This window comes from Silurus aristotelis (genome assembly GCF_946808225.1).
Source record: "Silurus aristotelis genome assembly, chromosome: 28".
Taxonomy (NCBI): domain Eukaryota; kingdom Metazoa; phylum Chordata; class Actinopteri; order Siluriformes; family Siluridae; genus Silurus; species Silurus aristotelis.
The window spans coordinates 1420071-1427570 of NC_139601.1; positions in this window are offsets into that span (position 1 = coordinate 1420071).

The window sequence follows — 7500 nt, forward strand, 5'->3', positions numbered from 1 at the left end:
TTTTAGAAGGATTCCCCCTGATCTAACCAGCTGTATTTGCTTTTAGAAAACTGAGTCTGGATCATTACTGCACGGTGTAATGAATAATGAGTATGTTTTTTTGTTTGTTTGTTTTTTGTTTAAACACTTAATTAAACTGAATTGACCTGAATTTCAGGTGGTGACGCCTCGCCCTTATCCTGACCCAAAATCCTGCTCCTGAGCAGTGGATCAGCTGGAAAACGGTCAGAACAACAGGTTTAGTGACAGAACACATGATCACACACACACACACACACACACACACACACCCACACACACACACACACACACACACACACACAAGAGTATTGTATCAAGTAAAAGTGAAAGTGTAAGACATTTTTATTTCCTTAACGCAAATGTGTATGTATTTATTAGCTTTTTATGTTCCTTAAATGAATGTGGGACAGGAGTCTGCATAAATTCAGAAAATTCTATTGATTAATTAATTGATTTTTGTTTTATTGATTTTTACCTCCAACTGTGTCCTAGCGAGCGAACTTTCTCTATTATGCTGCTTGCTGTCGTTGACAATAAGGACGCTGTTCAAGTCTAAGAACAAACTGATCGTGCAGCCAAAACTGTAAAACAAACACACATGAAACATGCCAGGTATCAACATTATTTCACGTCTTTTCATTGTTTTATTGTATCTCCACCCTCTGTCCTGTCATTGGTCTACTCCTTAATGTGTTCACCGGTTTTCAGTTCAGCCCTTGATTAGGTGTTTCTGTGCTTTCAAGTCAAGTCTTGCTGATTCAACTCCTGCATTAATATCTTACATCCTTCCTTTTTCTACTGTACATAAAATGAATTTTCCACATCTGTATTTCTTGATGGTTTGGAGTTTCCGGCTAATCTGTTAGCCGATTTGTGTTGCTAATGCGAAACAGCTATGAAGCTAATATTAGCTAGTTATTCGACTGCCATAGTCTTTTGTTTGTCTTTGCAGTTGCTAGAATCACATTGTTTCCTGGTTCGATAGCTTTCACACTAGGGCAAAATATCAAACTTGGGTTCTTTGTTTGATTGATTAGCTGTTGTTTGCAACATGACAATTCCCATGGAACAGGTTCCAGGCCCACACATCCCCACTACATTCTTCTTTCCTTGTTGATAAACAGCAGAAACCAAAAGCTGTGATGAGTAATGCGTTTTATTTTTTTAATGCTCCAGTAAACTGATTTGACCTGAATTGCAGGTGGAGACATCTCGCTCGTCCTGATCTAAAATCCTTTCGCTCGGCGGTCAACGCCTGAAGCACGGCATAACAAACACCCCTACGCACGTCTGTTACCCTGTGCAAACAAAAAATAACCTCTGCTGGTTCAAACACGTATTAAAAAAAGATCCGCAAGTGGTTATTTTTATCTCTTTATAATTACATCTAATGTTGTCGAAGCAAAGTACTTCCTGGTCTTAATTAACATTAAAGCTGATGTTTCCTCAAAACTTGCTTTCGAAAGCGGTGAATCGTTATGTAACAATCACCGTCTGCATTTTTATACATTTTAATCGGTTTACGGCGGTTCGTCGTACAAGTCCCTTGAATGAGCTGTTGCTATAGAAACGTTAGAATGAAAGCACTGTAGCGGATGTCGGAGCCAACGGCCAATCAGAATCCAGAATCCCTCAGCGCTGTGGTGTACTGTCTGAGCACCACTACACAATGTTACCGCTAATAATAATGGCAGCACCATGATCTTATTATCTCCTCACTTCACAAGTGCTGCAGGAGTCCTTCATTTCTACATTTTGTTTCTGTATTCTGATTGGTTTATGTGGACAATAAACACAAGCTTTGAGCTCACAAGCTCATTCAGAGGCTAGTACACTTAGCAGTGGGTATCTCAGAGTCTGCTCTTTTCCTTTCAGCAGAATATATACATCAGTCAATGCAAAAACAGAGCTATTAAGATCATCATGGTCCCTGACCACCCCATCAGACGAGCTCTTCCGCTGTCTGATGGCTAAATCTGAGAGACTTAGAAGGACCTTCTACTCACAAGCTATCAGAATTCTTAACGTGAGCATGCCCATCTAAACTATCCCATAAGTCTCTTATGCTCTTATTGTTTTTGTTATTGTCATACTTCATTCCATTCCATACAATTTGTACTTCCCTTTTGAACATTTACATTAATTCACACTATTTTATATAAAACTTTCACTTTCTTCTTATCTATTACATTTTTTATATATTTTCTTTTATTCTTCAAATATTTTCTTATATTTTCTTGTATCGTCTCGTTTTTTTCTCATATTTTTTCTTAATTTATACTGATTTAAAACGTCTTACCGAATAAACTTCCACATTGAGAGTTTGGATCTGCTCAACTTAAGCCACTGAATCTATGCACAATTTCCTTCACCTGTGTTGCTCGATGGTTTGGAGTTTTCAGCTAATCTGTTAGCCAATTTGTAGCAGTGGCTGAAGGGGAGATCAGAGAGATGTGTAGAGATATCAGGAGACCCTGTCCTGGAGATGACCAGGTAAAAACTGCTTCCATAAATGTTACAGAACATTTCCGTACAGAAACCCATCTCAGTGAACACACACGTGTGTGTGATGTTACTACACAATGACTTGATAAGGTATTAATGACATTAACGCTTGGTGCTGGATGTATATTTTTAGATCTTGGGTTAAAAACAGTGAGTGTACGTGCGTGAGCGTGAGCGTGAGCTCGTCCTGCCCGAGGCTCAGCAGGATGTTACAATTTTACTGAAAATCGCTCAGAGTTGTTGTTGTTGGATGGATTATTATTTAATCATTTGGATGGATTACACAACATTACACAGGTGTGTGTGTGTGTGTGTGTGTGTGTGTGTGTGTGTGTGTGTGTGTGTGTGTGTGCGAGGGAGAGAGAGAGAGTGTGTATGGTGTGTGTGTGTGTGTGTGTGTGTGTGTGTGTGTGTGTGTGTGTGTGTGCGAGGGAGAGAGAGAGAGTGTGTATGACTAATGATTTTCACACGGGATTGCTCTACCGGTATAACGGACTGTTTGTGTGTTCTTGTGTGTGTGTGTGTGTGTGTGTGTGTGTGTGTGTGTGTGTGTGTGTGTGTCTTCTCTGTGACAATGACACTGCAGGGCTCAGTGACTCGCATGAATCTGCAGCAACAGTTGAACCGGTAAAACTCGACCGTCACACAGAGGAATACCAGCGGCCCTGATTCCTACATTCTCCAGGCCTTTACGGGGAAACGCTACAGTCTCGTTTTCCACTCAATGTAAATGTATTAGTCGGAATTGAAACACACAAACATACACTTGTGTATCACCCTGACCAACAAAGACACACACACACACACATACACACACACACAAAAATGTTGTATTGCAATACCAAAGTAAGTCTTTGTTTATTTATTGATTCGAAAACACAATTACACACAGAGAGCTGCAGAATGATTATAGTATGTTACTGAGAAAGCTGAGGAATACACACACACACACACACACACACACACAGAAAGTTTTGCTTTTTTCCCTTGCTAAATAATGCCTGTTACTGAGCCTAGTCAAAACACACACACACACACAAACACACACACACACACACACACACACACACACACACACACACACACACACACACGCACATTCCTAATGTATGTTAAGCTGTGGTGCGTCTCATGTGGTTGTGTTGGAGAGATCTGATGGTGCAGTGATAAAGGCTTCACTCTGTAGTGTCTTGAGGGTATCTGATGTGGCTTTGCTCCTCTGTGAGATGTTCTCTCAAATAAAAAAAAGCCGGTTCCTGTGAGATATGATGTGTGTAACTGCAGGGATCTGCCTCCAGAATATTCCAGAAAACTCCTCAGCACTCCCTCTTGTTGTCCTAAAAAAGTAAAAAAAAAATAAAAATAAAAAGAGTCAGGAATCAAGATGATCATCTCATCATTCATGTTAGAAGAGATGAGCTCACAGGTGGCTATTGTGATTGACAGGTACGTGACAGTAAGCCCCTCCCACTCAGAGCACACAATCAGCTTGGTCTATCCTGGACTCCTTGTGATTTCAGCTTTGTTCCGCAAAAATCAACAATAATCTGAGTTAAGACTTTCGTCGAGATTAAGTAAAACAATATTCCACAGCCAATCAGGTCAAAAGGGCACAAATACAAATAAAATAACAATACACATTAACAAACTAAGTTGCTTGTTAAAAGAAGTTATTTTATTGGAATAAAATATGATTACAATAATATTTATAATTGTGTCATCAATTGTATAAATTGTAATTTGCAAATCAATTGTAATACATTTTAATTAAATTATTACAGATGTGTATATTTAATGTAATATTTTATAATGTAATATTTTATAAAATTTTATTGAAAAATAAATAAAAAAAATTTTTATTAAGAGATTTGGATTTTTATTTGGTCTGAGGGTCTGAGACAATTTTATTGTGATAGATGAAGAATCCATCATCTGAGTAAAGTAATAGTCAGTAGTTTGATGGTTCAGTATGTGTTTGTATCACACCTGCATGTTCAGCTGACACCTTTATACCTTCTATTCTACCTGCAGTGTTTGTTAGAGGTGTGTGTGTGTGTGTGTGTGTGTGTGTGTGTGTGTGTGTGTGTGTGTGTGTGTGTGTGTGTGTGTTATTGGTGTGAATTACATATACACTGGTACCTGACAATTAATTCTGCTCTCTCTGGACTTCTCTAAACACGTGGACACTTGTGTACACCATTAGCAGTCGCTCTCTCTCTTTCTCACACACACACACACACACACACACACACACACACACACACACACAGCATGCAATGATTATTCCTCTTTTCCCAATCGTAAATATTCTTTTTAAATGTCACACAGAAATTAAATAAAGATCATGTAATATTTATTATTAGAGATTATTAATAAATAGAATTATACAATAGATATTTATGTTGATAGAATAATATTAATGAGTAAAACACTGATTGATATCTATTTAAATGATCATGAAGGCCAGGGGGGTTGTAGATGTTTGATACTTGTAGATACTTGAAGAAGCTACTCAAGACAGGGACAGTGTCTTCTTTGTCCTCATGTCCTCTTTGTTCCACTCCCTCCATCGGGATTTTGTGGTCGTACTAAATTCTAACCATCTCCTGGAGCTTCTCTGTTCAGAGCCATACAGTCTGTAAAACAGCTGGACGCTTTTTCTGGTCCTCATTAAAGATAGATGGAGACGACTTTGCAAACCAGGTTCATGTGACACACACACACACACACACACACACACACACACACACACACACACACACACACACACACACAATGCCTCATAACATGCAAAAGCTACAATTATTAATATTTCTATTCAACTTCTAATCTACATTTTGACTTGTTCCTGATGTTCAGGATCTCATATCGGAAGCGTCTGGTCTTCAAAAAGACGCCTCAAGTCTCCTCTTGGGAGCTCATTTTCCTTGGTGGCGACTGTTTTAGATATGTCCGCGATCGTAAATCGGTCTTAGACAAGAGTAGACAAGGCATCAGAGTTTAGGACTAAGCCGAGGCTCCAGGATGAAAAAGAAGTGCTGACGCTGGAGACAGGAAGCGCTCGCTCGTTTGACCTCCAACCTCGCAGACGTGACCCAGCACTCTGGGCACAGTCGGTTGTTGGCGTGTTATGGGTCAGCGAGGACTCATGGCGCGCGCGCGCGTGTGTGTGTGTGTGTGTGTGTGTGTGTTGGAGTAAAAAGGGGAACGGTATTTCACTGTCTTTGTATCTGGACTATGTATATTTGTAACGAAGTTTTCCACAGATTTTGCTTTGAACCGAACCCACAGCATTACAGAAGGTTCGTCTGAGTGGTTGTCCGGTTCCGGCTCTTGGTAATCAATTCAAAGCTCAGGTTGTGTTTTATATTGTTTTCTTTTGCAACCAAAATCGGGTGCATGAGAACAGGATCAAGGATTAGACATCATGACACACACTTGGGTTAAAATTAGAGAAAGCTTGAGCCCTAATTCCAGAGCAGTGGATCACAAGCAGGCCATTTAATGATGATTTCGGAGCACTCATCAGATTTTATGGGAATTCAGATGTTTATCTTCTGTTAAAGAACGAGTAACCCCTCCTAATCAGTCATTATGGACATGTGGACTCCTTTTGAAACTCTTTCCCATATGCTGATAATACCTTTAATCTACCAGGTTTTTATCACGCTGTCATTTGTCTCTATTTGCAGAGCAATAAAGAAAGGAGATCGGTTAAGCATCTGGAGCATTTGCTGGTTTCTGGGAGCATCCAGAGCCAACATACACACACTCTCATACACACTCTCATACAAAAACACACACACAGGGACCAGAAGCCAGCCACAGTAAACCCAGTAATCAGTGTTTAGGAATGTCCGTCGGCTCAAAATAGACAGGAGAGAGTTGTAATCCCGAGACCAGATGCAGATTTTTGCCTTTTATTTATTTTCATGTCTCTCCCATTGGAGAGATGGAAAAGATGGAAAGACACAAATAGACTGCTCCTGAGCTCCTTTATATCTCATGAATGACTTTTGGATCTTAAAGAATGCTTGGTCAGTTACTTCTATGCCAAAGTCTCAAAAGATGTAAAACGTGTAAGCGTCCAAAGAGGTGAAATCTGTTCCTTTCACACAGGTGCAGAAACTTTTGCACTTTTTTGCACAATACACATAGACATTCAAAATCCACTATTTATTCATAATGGAATGGGATGCAAACTGTGACCACAAGGATGAGATGAACCTATTTACAGTCTTGTATATAATAGAAAAGAAGACTGGACCTAAAATGGAGCCCTGAGGTCCACCTCAAACTGCTCGCTTCAAACTACAAGCTACTGTTTATGTGGAAGTTAACTACATACTAAGCATTTTGGTAAATTCTAAAGAAAACACACACAAAAAAGGAATTTCACCGGAGATTTGTTCTGTTTTAGATCAGTTTAGACTAGAGCTGACTCCAGATAGTCGAGGAAATTGCATTTGTGTATTTTGTGTATTGGCTCTGAAGAATGTGTCAGTGGTGTTTGTGGTGCAGTGTTTGGTCGTGCTAAGACGTCCAGGCCCTGGTTTCTCCTCAGTCTCTGCCTCATAATCACAATTAGGATCCTTTGAACTCCCAGAATGCATCTGACTGACCTCTGAGGGGACAAATATAGGCATTAGGCTGGCGTCTGCTCTCCCAGCAGCTAGTCACTCCACAAGCTTGTCACACGATGTGGCTGAGCCTGAGGCCACTAATTTCACCCTTGTGAGTGTGTGTGTGTGTGTGTGTGTGTGTGTGTGTGTGTGTGTGTGTGTGTGTGTGTGTGTGTGTGTGTAAGAAAGAGCGAGAGAGAGAGTGAGTGGAATGCTGTGATGACCACAGCAGTCTCAACCAATAATTAGACTTTTGTTGTGGTGTCTGTGTGCACCGGTGTGTGTGTGTGTGTGTGTGTGTGTGTGTGTGTGTGTGTGTGTGTGTGTGTTTGTGTGTGTGTGTGTGTGTGTG